This window comes from Phascolarctos cinereus, unplaced genomic scaffold (genome assembly GCF_003287225.1).
Source record: "Phascolarctos cinereus isolate Bilbo 61053 unplaced genomic scaffold, phaCin_HiC Scaffold_4;HRSCAF=312, whole genome shotgun sequence".
Classification (NCBI taxonomy): Eukaryota; Metazoa; Chordata; class Mammalia; order Diprotodontia; family Phascolarctidae; genus Phascolarctos; species Phascolarctos cinereus.
The window spans coordinates 617,121,981-617,136,529 of record NW_027555847.1 but is presented as its reverse complement, the minus strand read 5'-3'; the positions used below and the strand labels follow the sequence as shown (position 1 = coordinate 617,136,529).

General features: G+C 38.8%; 1 long non-coding RNA gene across 1 annotated transcript in view; it reads right to left on the bottom strand.

Moving 5' to 3' along the window:
* LOC144456719 (uncharacterized) overlaps nt 1–14,274 on the bottom strand; it is a 127,925-nt gene extending 113,651 nt beyond the window's left edge. The window contains exon 1 of the long non-coding RNA XR_013485749.1: nt 14,190–14,274. This is a non-coding gene — a long non-coding RNA (uncharacterized LOC144456719). The remainder of the gene's footprint in view (nt 1–14,189) is intronic.
* Nucleotides 14,275–14,549: the final 275 nt, after the last annotated feature.

The window sequence follows — 14,549 nt, the reverse complement described above, 5'->3', positions numbered from 1 at the left end:
TGAATTTGAATTGAAATTGGTCAAGTCACTTTACATCACTGGGACTCAGTTTCTTCACCTGTAAAATGAAATGGTTGCATTAGATGCCCTCTGAGGTCCCCTTTAGTTCATGTTTTTTAAGATCACTTCCCATCTACTCTGCCTTTATCAAACGTGTTCTGATTTATATGTTTTGTCTCCATTATTAAAATGTAAACTTATGGGTAGGCATTATGAGGTTTTTCCCCCTTTTTCTTTGCATTCCCAGTGCTTAAAACAGTACCTGGCCCTGAGTAAGTGCTTATTGATTATTGAATAGACTTATGATTGTAAAATGAGCTAGGGAAGGAAATGGCAAACCACTCCAGTATCGTTGCCAAGAAAACCCTACATGGGGTCTTGAAGAGTCAGATACAACTGAAAAAAGACTGAACAACAAAAATGATCCTATGATATCATGACCCCAAATCAGGTGAGCTGTCCTTCCACCAGCCTGCCTCTCATCTGTCTAAGGTATTTGTCTGCTCATGCTAGCTCAGGAGTAGTACTAGCTAGTAGTATTCTATCCCCACAGCACTGTTGTTCAAGTAGCATCACCCACAGCTCTGATTACTACTAGACTAAATCTGTCTTCTATCCCTTCTCCAGAGCAACTCACAGAAAGAAACAAAGTTCAAGCAGAGACGTTGTTTGAATAGCCGCTGAAACTGTTTGCAGATCTGTATCAAAGAAACTACAGATAGGAAAGAGGTTATCTAGTTCCCCCTGGGGAGGCCCAGGCAGTATTGTTCCACACATAATAAAGTGTTTCATTGCTTTGTCCAACCAAGTTTTATGTTTTCAAACAGCCATTGAGTTACAACGAAAAGTAGCTGGTACTTTCCCTCACCTAGGAGATTCTGAATGAATCATTTGAGCCATGTGAGAAAGTCTGGAAGAAATTAAGTCATCAACTGGTCAGGAGCTTTGATGTGAATTAAGGAATTAAATGGGAAAAATGTGACCAAATAGGATCAATTGATAGGACCATAGATTTAGAACTGGAAGATACCCTTAGAGATCATTTAGTTCAATCTCCTCTCATTTTACAGATGAGGAAACTGAAGCCCAGAGAGTTTAAGTGATTTGCCCAAGGTCACACAGGTAAAGCACTCCATGCTTTCACACCTATTCAGCACAATAGAACTTTACTAGCTTGAATTAATTAGGGTTACTAAAAGAGCCAGCAAGTCTTTACAGAAGACCTACTAGATATCTAGCTCTTTGCTAGACACAGTGGGCAATAAAAATGTAGGACACTTATTTCCCTGTTCAGTGAGCTTATCTGCTAGGGGAAAGCATACTTCAGATGGAACAAGCAGAGAACCATATAAGAGAACAAATAATAAAAATTAGAATCATTACAAACCATAAGGTTATAGTAGTTCAGAGAAAAGGGACAACAGTGATAGCTGGGATAAGCAGAAAAGACAAGAAGAATTAGTGAAAAGTTGTAATGACGGAGAGGTGTTTTTTTTTTAAATTCAATTTTGTCGCTTTTAAGTGCATAATGTAAGTCCAATGGAGTGTTGTGTGATAGAAGTATTGCTTGCTTGCTTGCTTGCTTTTTTGATGACAGCATGATGTCATGAACTAGACTGAAGTCAGAGGAGCTAGGTTTGAATCCCCAGCTCTACCACCACTACGATCTTGGCAAGTTACTCTGGGCTAGAGTTTTCCTCAAATGTCAAATGACATCTCAATATCTTTCCAGCTGTAAATCCTATAATATTGTCAGAATTTGAATGATTTGAAATGGACACATTAACATAACTAGCCAAAGCAATGCAGGGCTCTGTTTATTTTTCAATTACATAATATGTAGTTAGGTGCTTTTAGAGTATTTGAAAACACTGCATCCTTTTATGTATTGTAAGTAAAACGACATGTTTTGAATGACTTCATTTTTGTAATGGATTTTGTATTTCTTACCTTCTTAATAGGCAGGGGAGGGATAGAAGGAGTGAGGGAGAGAATCTAAAACTGAATAAATTTTTTTAAAGATATTAAACTGCCACCCCTTGCAATCTTTTTATACTATTATTTTGACTCAAAAGCCTACTTTCTATCTTTTGTGAGGGTAACCTTCAGCCTCACTCTTGTGTGAATCATCCAAAGTTCCTTACTGAGGAAATTAGAATTAATGAAGTTTGATTGTTGTGATATATCTAAGGTGAGAACAGCTGCATTGACAGTGATAGATTCACAGGATCACAGACCTAAGCTGGAAGACACCTGAAAGTCATTTAGTCCAACCCTCTCAATTTCCAGATGAGGAAAAATGAGGTCCAGAAGGAATAGCTGGCTTGTCCAAAGACACATATGCAGCTTGGCCACACTTCAGTCTCTAGGAAGAAGGCATTGCTTCATAAAAATGTTACAGTTGGGCAGATTTAAGATCATCTAGTCCAGTGGTTCAAGCTTTTTGACCTCAGGACCCCTTTGCATTCTTAAAAATGATCAAGGACCATCCAAAGAGCTTTTGTCGATGTGGATTATAATTATCAGCATTTCAAATGTTATAAATTAAAGCAATTATTAGGAAAATATATTTGATGTCATAGACTCCCTTAAAGGGTCTCAGGAGCATCCCCAGACCACAAGAACCACTGATAGCCCAAGCCCTTATTTCATAGACAAGAAAACTGAAGCCTATAGAGGTTGATTTGCTCAAGACCTAAAGTGGTACAGACTGGATTAGAATCTAGGTCACCTGACTCCCAGTTGCTGCACCAAAGCAACCCAAGTTCTGTCCATAATGCCATCCTTTCATGACAAAGTGGAAAGCTTTTTTTGGCAACAGTGAAAGGAAAGTGGGAAGATAAAACAAACTTAATTCATCTGCTCTTACTCATGGGCTTCCCATCAAGGATGGGGTTTATCCTTATTTAGAATCAATACTAAGTAAGGAAAGTATAAACATACAAATTGAAAAACTTTTTTTCTGTGGGGACCTTGGTGGCTATAGTAAATTGCCTGAGGTTTAGAAAGACCAAGCATTTTTTCCCATTCTTTACACTGAAACTCACAAGTGTTAAGCCATATTATTAGTTCCTGGGACCCCAAGAGAATAGTATCTGGGTCTAGTAAATGGATTTTGCGCAGTGCTCGAAGAGTCTCTGCGATGATGGCATTTTTTAATTCTAAGATCTTGTATTGTACATACCTTTCCAAGGGTTCAAAGTGTCTATACTTTAGTTTAGTCCAGTTTTATTTTGGTTTTTTAGCCAGTAGAAGCAGACTTGCACACCAGCAAACAATTGATGATGGGCATCAGCAAACTTCTTAAACATTACACACTACCAAACATTACCACTACTTAAATGTTACCACACTACTTTGTATCTAGAATTGAGAATAAAGAGACTAATACCAGTCTCAACAAATTTAGAAGGACTCTCTTTCCCTTGACTTTGTTATAAAATGTCTCTCTTGTGCCATTCCCTTTCCTCCATTGATTTCTTTCAGCAGTGAACAAGTACAAATCAAAATCCACTTAAATTCATTAATGTGACAATGACATTGTATGTTTTCTGTTTGGTGCGTGCCACATTTTACAAAATAGTATGTTAGCCATTATGAGCCATAAAATAACACATTTTCTTGTCTTCCCAAACTCCTGAGCTGACTTAAACATACCTTTTTTTCTTCAAAACTGCTGATTTTTTTTTGTATTTTAAAATTATTTTGTTGTCCATTAGGGTACTAACAGACTTTATTTTTTTTCTCTTCAGGTAATGATGTCTCCCAGACTTCAAATCTCTGTTTACTTCAGTCCATTCTTCACCAGCTGTCAAAATGATTTGTCTTCTTTGCAGATCTAATCATGTCAATCCTTTACTCAATGAATTCCTGTGGCTCCCTCCTCCCACCAGAATCAAATATAAATGCTTCTGTTTACCTTTTAAAGTCTTTGCAGTCATGCCCCATTCTTTCTGTCCAGTCTCACTGCACATTGCTTACCCTCTAGCACTCTGATCAGCAAAAAAACTGGCCTTCTCTCTTTTCTTCATGTGTAACAATCCATCTTCCATCCCCACACCTTTGCATAGGTTAGGTCATCTCTCTTGTCTGGAATGTACTCCCTCCTCACTTTTGCTTAATGGAATCTTAATGGAATCTCTTTGGGCTGCAAGATTCAGCCCATGCATCATCTTCTATTTCTTTCTTGCACCCTCTCCCCAAGTACTCTCATCTCACACTACCTTGTATTTAACTATTTTGTCTTTATGTTCATTCATCCTGCATATACCTAAGCACGTGTACCCATTGCATCTCCATTAGAATATAAACTCCACTCCTTACAAATAAACATTGTTTCATTCATTGTACCTCTAGCACCTAGAATTGGACTTGCATGCCTAAAAAGTGACTAATAGATACTTATTGATTTGTTGTTAAGCACCTACTACATGCCTGGTACTGTACTAAGCGCTGAGACCACAAAGATGAAAGGGAAACAGTGCCTACCTTCACAGAGCTTACATTCTATCAAGGGATATCATGTGTACATTACCTCCCTACTCCTTTCAGGACTAAATATTAACTCCTCTGTTTGGCATTTAAAACTCTTCACAACCTGGCCTTTCCCTACTTTTCCAGTCTCCTTACCCTTTCCTCCCCTCTACGTATTCTACCAGCCTACTGGCCTACTTGTTCCTCTAATATGACAATCCATTCCCATCTCTTTGCCCTTTCACTTGCTATTTACCCTACCTAGAAAGTTCTCTCTTCTCATTTTTACCTACTGATTTCCGTAGCTTCCTTCAAAATTCAACTCAAATCTCATTTTCTGTAAAAGGTTTTGCCCAGTTTACTGGCTACTAATACTTTCATCTCTGAGATACCCTTTCATTTCCTCTGTATATTTCTTTTATGTAGCTAGTTATTGACACATTAGAATGTGTGTTTCTTGAGGGCAGGGACTTTTTCTAGCTTTACCTTTTCTGAATTGGAGATGGAAGAGACTTGAAACTGGAAGGTCATTTCAGAGGCTACCACAATTTATCCAGGGGTGTGGTGACAAGGGCCTAAACTTGGGTGGTAAGTATTTGGTAGGAAAAAAGGTGACAGATGGGAGAAATGCTTTAGAGACAGCAACGGCAGGATTTGGCAACTGAGTGGATATGTTGGGGTGAGTAAAAATGAGAAATGGAGGATGACTCTGAGGTTGAGAATCAGAGTGAGCAGAAGTATGGAAATGTCCTTGATAGAAACTGGCAAGTTAAGTAGAAGAGAGGGTTGGGGGAAAGAACATAATTTCTCTTTGGATCATGATAGGTTTAAGATGGCTAAGGGACATCCAGCTTGATGCTGGACTAAAGGTTACCAAACCAAAGTGCTGTGTGTGTGTGTGTGTGTGTGTGTGTGTGTGTGTGTATCTGGGAGTCATCTGTGTAGAAATTATAATTAAACCCATGGGGTGTGGGACATTTTGTCATAGCTGTTCAGTCACATTTGGCTCTTCATGAATCTGTGGACCATAGTGCACTAATACTGTACATGTTGGCAAAGATACTGGAGTGGTTTGCCATTTCCTTCTCCAATGGATTAAGGTAAACACAAGTTAAGTGACTTGTCCAGGGACACACAGCTAGTAAGTGTCTAAGACCAGATTTGAATTCAGATCTTCCTGACTACTGTTATTGTCATTTATAGGGAAAGAATCCCCAGTCTCTCTTGATACTGCATGTGGTGGTTTGGAAAGGGGAGAAACTGTTTTAAATTCTTGGGGAAGGTGGTAGTAATTAAATGTGTCAACAGACTAGACTCCTGGAAGGGGTTGGAAGATAGAGTGAATGTAGTGAGTGTAAGAGTGTGGAGAAAGAGTTAGTGGTTGCAAATGCATATATTTTGCTAAGAAAACAGAAACTGGTAATAGATACACAATCTGGAGGTCCATGCCATGGTGCTTAACTAAAATCTTGGTGTTTAAAGAATTGTGCCTGTGTATAGGACTTATATAGCAGCTATTATAGCTTCCCCTAGTGCATGATAATGTGGAGTACTCACCTCTTATGTCTGTCTTTTTATTAGAGGTCCCTTTTGTCAGAAATTCTTTCCCCCCTTCACATCTACCTCTTAGAATCTCTAATTTCCTATATGAATTAATTTAGGCACCACCTTCTGTGTAAAGTTTGTGCTGATACCCCAGCTGCTAATGTCTCCCTTCCGAGACCACCTTTACTTATTCTGTATAAAGCTAGTACGCACATAGTTCTTTTCCATGTTGTCTCCCCCATTACAGTGTGATGCCTTTCTTGGGGACAGGAGCTATTTTTTTTCTTTTCTTTGTATCCCTACCATTTAGTTCCCATGTGCTTGGCACAAAGTAAATACTTAATAAGTATTTGTTGTGCATGGCTCAGTGGATAGAGTACAAGTCTGGAATCAGGAAGACCTGAGTTCAAATCTAGCCTCTGAAAGTTACTAGCTTTGTAACTCTGGGCAAGTCACTTAATCCTATCTGCCTCGGTTTCTTTATGTGTAAAATGAGCTGGAGAAGGAAATGGCAAACCATTCCAGTATCTTTGCCAAGAAAACGCCAAATGTCACAGAATCGAACATAACTGAAATGACGGAACAACAACAACAAAAATTAGAACGATTGCCTGGCTAAGGTTACTTTGTTTCATATTTGTTGCATCTGTTTTCTATATTTTATATATAGCTATATGTGTGTCTGTCATTTCCTAATTAAAAAGGAAGGTCTATGAGGCCAGAGACCTTCTCTTTCTTCTTTCCTTCCTAGCACCTGGCACAATACTTAGTACATATGTACATATACATATACATATACATATACATATACATATACATATACATATACACATATATACATATACATATACATATACATATAGTAGGTTGTTAGTAATTGCTTTAGGATTGATAGATTAGTTATATGCCTTAGGCAATGCATAAATCACATAAGCTATAGCCTGAGTCAGGAAGACCTGAATTCAGAACCTATCTCACTAGCTATGTGACCCTGGGTAAGTCACTTAACCTTTACCTGACTCAGCTTCCTCAACTATAAAATGGGGATAATAATAGCACTTATCTCCCAGGGTTGTTGTGAGGATCAAATGAGATAACATTTGTACAGCACTTAGCACAGTGTCTGGTACATAGTTATCACTGTTCAGTCCTTTCAGTTGAATCGGACTCTTCATAACCCTATTTGGGGTTTTCTTGCCAAAGATACTGGAGTGATTTGCCATTTCTTCCTCATTTTACAGATGAGGAAACTGAGGCAAATAGAGTTAAGTGACTTGACCAGGGTCACACAGCTACTAAGTATCTGAGCCAGATTTGAACTCAGGAAGATGAGTCTTCCTGACTCCAGGCCTGGAACTCTATTCACTGTACCACCTAGCTTCCCCTGGTACAAAATAAGCGCTTAATAAATTCTTGTTTCCTTCTTCTCTTCTGGGTTTTAGAATTTTTACAATGGATTCTACCTCATTAATTCCCTTGCTTCCTTCAAAGCACAGTTTAGGTATAATCTCCATCACAATGTTTTGCCTGATTGCATCACATGGTTTTGTTCTTTTTATCTCTAAATCATTCTGAATTATTTTGTATTTATTTACATATGTGTTTCTATATGTTTACACCTCTCTTGAGGGGAAGTTCCATGTAAGCTCCTTAAGGACAAAGGTAAGTGCCCAAGGGAGCATCTGACATGCAACAGATATATGCAGTGATATACTGAAAGCAGAACCCCTTCCTTGTCACCTGGAATTTTTAATTGGAGTGGCTCAGAGCTCGGGATACTAGATTTTGCAGTCAGAGGCCCATGTAACTAGACTTGTAACTCAAAAATATGCCAGGTCCAAGTGATATTCATGATTCCCCACATATTGGTTGCTTTGCAGGAACAAAGGCCAAATTCATTTTCCCCCCAGCAAGAGATGACCTTAACCCATTTGAGGCAGTTCATCATGAGGATGCCTCACTGCCCATTTTCAACCAATCAGACATGGGTAAGCAATTTGCTTTGGAGCCCAAAAGAAGCTACATATGACTGACAATTTTTTTGATGATATTTGAGGTTGCATTTCAGCATTGTTATGTCAAAGCACTCTGCCAGCCTTAAATGTTACATAAATATGTAGCTCAAGAGAAACTTTGAGATGCACAAATTTAGAGATATCTCTGTTCCCCACGTTCATGCAGATCATTTATGCTGGACCTGTGGCCTTTTTAGTTTGTATTGGTCTGATCAGCCACAGTCAAACACATTGTACCTTGACCCTGACATAAGTGATGTCACTTTGGTCCTCTTCAGGTATGGAGGACAACAACTAAACTATTATTCTATTCAGTTATCCATGGGGGATATTGAATGCTGAAGCTTCAATTGAGAGTGTGAGATCCTTGGTTGAGGGTGTGAATGAGTGCTGATATTTGGAGCTGGGGGAAGTAGTCTTGATAGACATCTTTAAGAAGAGTTCAGTGATGAGCTCCAATACCTTAAGAAGGATACCCTTCTCCAGATAAATCTGTCAGGTCTCATAGTCATGTACATTCAAAGAACAACAGACTGAAATAGAATGATAGCAAGTAAGAACAATAATCAAAGAAATGAAATCAATAATAGGCAACAGAGGCCTGAGCCCATGGGAGGAAGAATGAAGTAGAATGGAGAGAGCACGGCATCTGAAGTCAATTACTTGGGTATAAAATCTGGCTCTGACATTTACTTCCTATGTGATCTTAGGCAAGTAATATTATCTCACTGAGCTACAGTTTCCTTATCAATAAAATACACCAAAGCATCCCTCTCTGGCCACAATTAACCTATGCGTATTGTTTCCTTTATTAAAATGTAAGCTTCTTGTGGTCAGGGGCTGTGTTTGCTTTCATATTTGTATCATCATTCATTCATTCATTCATTCATTCATTCAAGTGACTTGCCTAGGGTCACATAAGTAGTAAGGAATCCAGATTTTCCTGACTCAAATTCAGCACTCCACCCACTATGCTATGAGCCCAGCTAATCTTGACTTTTAATTTCTGTCTCTGAAGGTAAGTGCCCAGAGGAAGCATCAGGCAACCTAACAAAGACAATGTAAAGTAGTATATGATAAGATAGCAATGGCAATTTTTCATATGAGATAGCTGGGTAGCATAGTAGAGTGCTGAGCCTGGATCCAGGAAGAGCTAAGTTCAAATATGGCCTCAGACATTTACCTTCTCTGTGATCCTGAGCAAGGCACTTATCTGCTATAAAATGGAGATGATAATTGTACCTACCTCTGAGGATTGCTGTAAAGATCAAATAAGACATTTGTAAAGTGCTTAACACAATGATGTGCACATAGTAGACATTTAATAAATATTTGTTTCTCTCCATTCTCCCTCCCCCATAATCATCCTCAATGAGCACAAAATGTGTGCAGCATTTAAATGCATCCTTCAGCTTTTTTTCTTTATTAAGGCATTTTAAAATCTATCAGAGGGTCCCCAAGATTTTTCCCATTCCTGAGAGCTCTCAGCTCAGTAGCTTGATGGCATGTACAATGTCTGGCCCATGGTAAGCACTTAATAAATGCTTGTTGATGGATTGCTAAGAAGAGACTCTTTCGTTTGGTAGGAACCTATTATTTCATTGGTATAGGGATGACATGCTAAAAAGAGTCACTTAATAATCATCCCTTTGCCTTCATCATTGGCCAGACCACATCTGGAATAGAACATTCATTTCTAGGCACATTTTAGAAGGGATGTGGATAACTGAAGCCAGTAGTGGACAACCAAATGGTCAAGGATCTAAAAACTGTGTAATATAAGAGAATGGTTGAAGGAACTAGAGATGTTTGTGTTGAAGAAAAGAATTCATATAAGGGACATGATTTCTAGCTATTAATTACTCAAAACTGCATAGCATTTTGAGGACTACATAGCATTTTCCTCAATACCACCCTGTGAAATCAATGTAGGATGGTCATATGAAATCAAAATTAGATTTAATTTTGTGTGGCATCATGGCTTCAGGGGGCAGAACTAGAACCAACTGGTAGTAGTTATAGGAGGGATTGGGCAGCTAGATGGTTCAGTAGACAGAGTATCAGGTCTGGAATCAGGAAGACTGAATTCAAATCTGACCTCAGACTCTTACTAGCTATGTGACTCTGGGCAAGTCACTTAACCCTGTTTGCCTCAATTTCCTCAAGTGTAAAATGAGCTGGAGAAAGAAATGGCAAACCACTCCAGTATCTTTGCCAATAAAACCCTAAATGGGGTCACAAAGAGTCAGGCACAACTGGAATGACTGAACAACATAGGAAGGATTAATAGCCACCAACAAACAGAACAGAATACCTTGGAGGATAGCAAGTTCCTTGTCAAGGAGCAATGGCTCTGCAACAGAGGACCACTGTTCAAATCTCACCTTTAATGCTCACTCTCTGTGTTACTTTGGACAAGTCACTTGGCATCTTGGGACTGTTTCCCTCATCTGTTCATGAGTGGGTTAGACTAGATAGTCTCTGAGGTTCCTTGCAGTTGTAGATTCATGATCCCCTGTAGAAGGGATTTCAACTTTGGAAGAGAGGCTAGACTACATGACTATTAGAGCCCCTTTAACTCTAAGATTCTTGGATTTGTCTACTGATATTTTGGTGTATCGAAAAGATGTGGCAAGTCATTTCTATTGTGAAAATTAATAGGCAATAAATGCATGAAATAAAAAGTAACCAATCTCATTGCTTTACGGTCATAAATAAATCATATCAGCTTAGATTCCATTGTCCTATTTCAGTTCCATGGGATGTTTCTAAACTAGGCATAATCACTCTTATACGAGTCAGTGAGATGATAGTGAAGCAAACCAAAACTTCCTTTGTGACATAAGCCAAGAACAGAAGGAAAGCCACAGTTCTCCTTCAGTGCCAAAACATACAAAAAACAGGACCAAAACTCCAAGGGGAGATTTGCACAGTGACCTGCTCCTCATCCCATGAAGACTTGTTTGATCCCAGACAAGGCCTCAGAGGCTTGGATCTAGACCAGAGCGGCCAGAAGTTCTGCTCAGGTCTGGAGTGACATCAAGAGTTCAAGCCTAACCCTGGGCCACCCCAGTGGTATAGTATCCCTGGATGACTGGGTAAACTGGGAACACACTATAGACATAGTATGCTGAAATTTCAGAAAGACATTTGGGGAAAAAAAAATCCTCTCTTGACATCCTTGTGGATAATGTAGAGATATTTGTATTGAATGAATAGGAATTGGTAAAGTAACCAGACCCTAAAATATTGATCAATAAATTGAGTTCTGACTGAAAGGTTTTAATTGATGTTCCTTGAGGCTCTGTCCTTGGTCCTGTTCTATTTAATAATTCTTTAAATAGCATGGATGAAGTCATAAATGACTTGCTTATCAAAGTAGTGCATGATATAAAGCAAAGCAATAGCTAATATATTGGATGACTGAAGTAGAGCCTAAAAGGATATGGATGAACTAGAAAGTTGGGCAGAATCCCAGGTGACATTTAAGAGGATAATGAAAAAGTGTTCAATTTAAGTTTGTAAAACAAGTGCACAAGTGTAGTATGGAGATGTGACGTAGAAAGCAGCTCAGGTGGAAGGGCACCATGAATTTTAGTCAGCTTCATACTCATCTACTCTGGAAGTCAAACAGCTACTATGATCTTAAGGACATGTATAGAGATTGAGGCTGTGATTTTATTGGTAGAAGGAAATCTTCATTTAGGAAATGACCTAAAATGACTAATGTTGGAGGTCAACATCTTCTCTGTCACTTACAGTTTCATAGAAATGCCTAGAGTCCTGAAAGGTTAAGTAACCTCCCCAAAGTCACACAGCCTATATCAGAGGCTGCCTCTCCATTCATTTCTTTCTGATCTTAGGCTGCTACAGCCATCACTCTGGTGTAGGCACTCATCATGCCTGTAGTATGCAATAGCCTACTGATTGGTCTTCCTGCATCATGTCTCTCCAGTCTATCTTCTACTTTACTGCTAAAGTGATCTTCCCAAAGCTCAGGTCTGACAATGTTACCCCTCTATTCAATAAACTCCAGTGGTTCTCTGTCATCCCCAGGATCAAATATAAAATCCTCTGTTTGGTGTTCTAAGCCCTTCATAACTTCCCCATACATATGTCCAGTCTTGTTAAAAAAAAAATTATACCTCCCCCACATATTCTTCAATCCAGTGACACTAGCCTCCTTGCTGTTTCCCAAACAAGATACTCCATCTATAGACTCACAACATTTACAATGGCAGTACCCTGACCTGGAATGCTCTCTCTTTTCATCTCTGCCCCCCTGGCATTCTTTCAAGTCCTAGCTAAAATCTCACTTTCTATAAGGAAGCTTTTCCTGATCCCCCTTAATTCTAGTGCCTTCCCTCTTTTCACTATTTATAATTTATCATGTATATAGTTTGTTTGTACGTAGTTGTTTGCATATTGTCTCCCCATTAGACTGCGGGTTCCTTGAGAATAGTCACTCTTTTGCCTTTCTTTGTATCCCTGGAGCTTAGCATGGTGCCTGAAACATAGTAGTGATTAATAAATGTTTATTGACTGACTGAATTAATAGAAATCAATCAATCAATTAACATTTATTAAGTACCTATTATGTACCAGGCATTGTGCTAAGTGCTGGGGATTCACAGAAAGGCAAAAGATAGTCCCTGCCCTCAAGGAGCTTATGACCTAATGGGGGAGTTTACAATGATCATTTGAGGGAGGCTGCTGCAGAAAAGATCCAAAACATTTAGAAAAGATAATCTATGAGGTCACTTTGAACTTTGAGTTTCTGCAATATACAGTAAATACAAATGGACACACATAAATCATTCCAGCCATATAATGATTAAACAACTAATGTTTCTGAACTTACCAATGCAGCATGGAAACCTTACTGTGCAGTTAAAAATTAAACTTGATTTTCTTATAAGCTCTTAGAATGGGAAGTAGTGTGATTGCTATGAGACAGCCCAGTTGCAGCATGAGATGAGAGGATCACGAGGATTGAGAGCTGGAAGGTAACTCAGAGGACATTTAATCCAGCCCAGGCTCTTCATTTTACCAATAAGAAAACTGAAGCTCACAAAGTTGAAATAATTTACTCAAAGCCACACAAGAAGTATCAGAAACAGGATCTGAACCCAGGGCCTCTGTTTCCAGAACAATATTTTCATCAACAGTAGGTCATACTAGACTGACTTCAAGTCCTTTTTTTTTTCTAAACAAGTTTACTGGACTGTTTGGTGGATTAGGTGAAGCCAGAAATGAGAGACAGACAGAGAGGAAGAAAGAGAGAGACAGAGACAGACAGACAAATAGACAGAGAGAGAGTAGATAGATAGTAGAGAGAGACATAACAGAGAGGGATAGATATATAATAGAGATAGATACATATATCATAAAGATAGATAATAGAGACAGATTATAGAGCTAAAGCTATGTAATTGAGAGCTAGGCAACTGAGGTCATAAAGACAGAATATGTAGATAGGCAGGGAGAAAGAGAGGGAGAGAGACAGAGAGAGAGACAGAGACAGAGACGGGGGGAGGGAGGGAGGAAGACACACAGAGAAAGACAGAGAGAAACAAAGAAAGAGAGAGGAGGAGGGAGAGAGAGAGAGAAAGACAGAGAGACAGAGAAATAGAGAGACAGAGAGAGAGATTGATTTTATATATCCAGATACTGGAAATGATTGCTAATGAATTTTGTGGGTTCCCTAACACTGGCAAGATGTTATAGAGATTTTGTTCAGGTAAAAGTTGGAGTAAATAACTTCTGAGGTCCCTGGGATTCTTTTCTTCACACAGACTAAGAGTTCATTATAGGTTTCAGAACTAGATAGGAATTTAAAAGTCAGACAATCTAATCCTCTTATTTTAAAGATGAGGATATTGAGCCCCAGATTCTTCTCTTTGCATTGCCCCTTGGGTGTTGCACATAGTAGGGTATTTGTTAGCATTTGTTTTCATTGGTAATGGAAAAAAAATGTTAAAAATCACTGGCAATTGAGAGTTAAAGCAAAGGACAAAAAGTAAAGATAACTATCACTGCAAAACAAATAGATAATAACGTGAGGCTAAGTAGATGTTGATCTAGTGGGAAAAGTCCTGAAGTGTTGAAGGAAAAGTAGCCAGAATGAAAAAGGGAATAAGAAAGAATTTCACTAACCCAAACACTCCTCCCCAATGTCAGTCTTGTTCTTCTTTAAAGTATCAAGGTACAAATGGTCTGGAATTCAGAGCCACTGATACTTAAGCCCAAGAAGGTTGAAACTAATGGTTGAATTATTTGTTTTATTAACTAAGGTTGCAGGTACCTTGGGTGGATCCTGAGTCTTCCATGCCTCACACAGAGCCAAGTATCCTGTTAACTTTCAACAAAACCATAACAGAGTTTAAAACCTCTTCTTTGGGCCAAGGAAAATACACTTGGAGCTAATGAAAACATTTACAGGCAGGTAATTCCAACTTCCCTTCTGCAAATGGCACCAAGACAGCCAAGCTAATTGGGCCTCTGTAACTATGACCT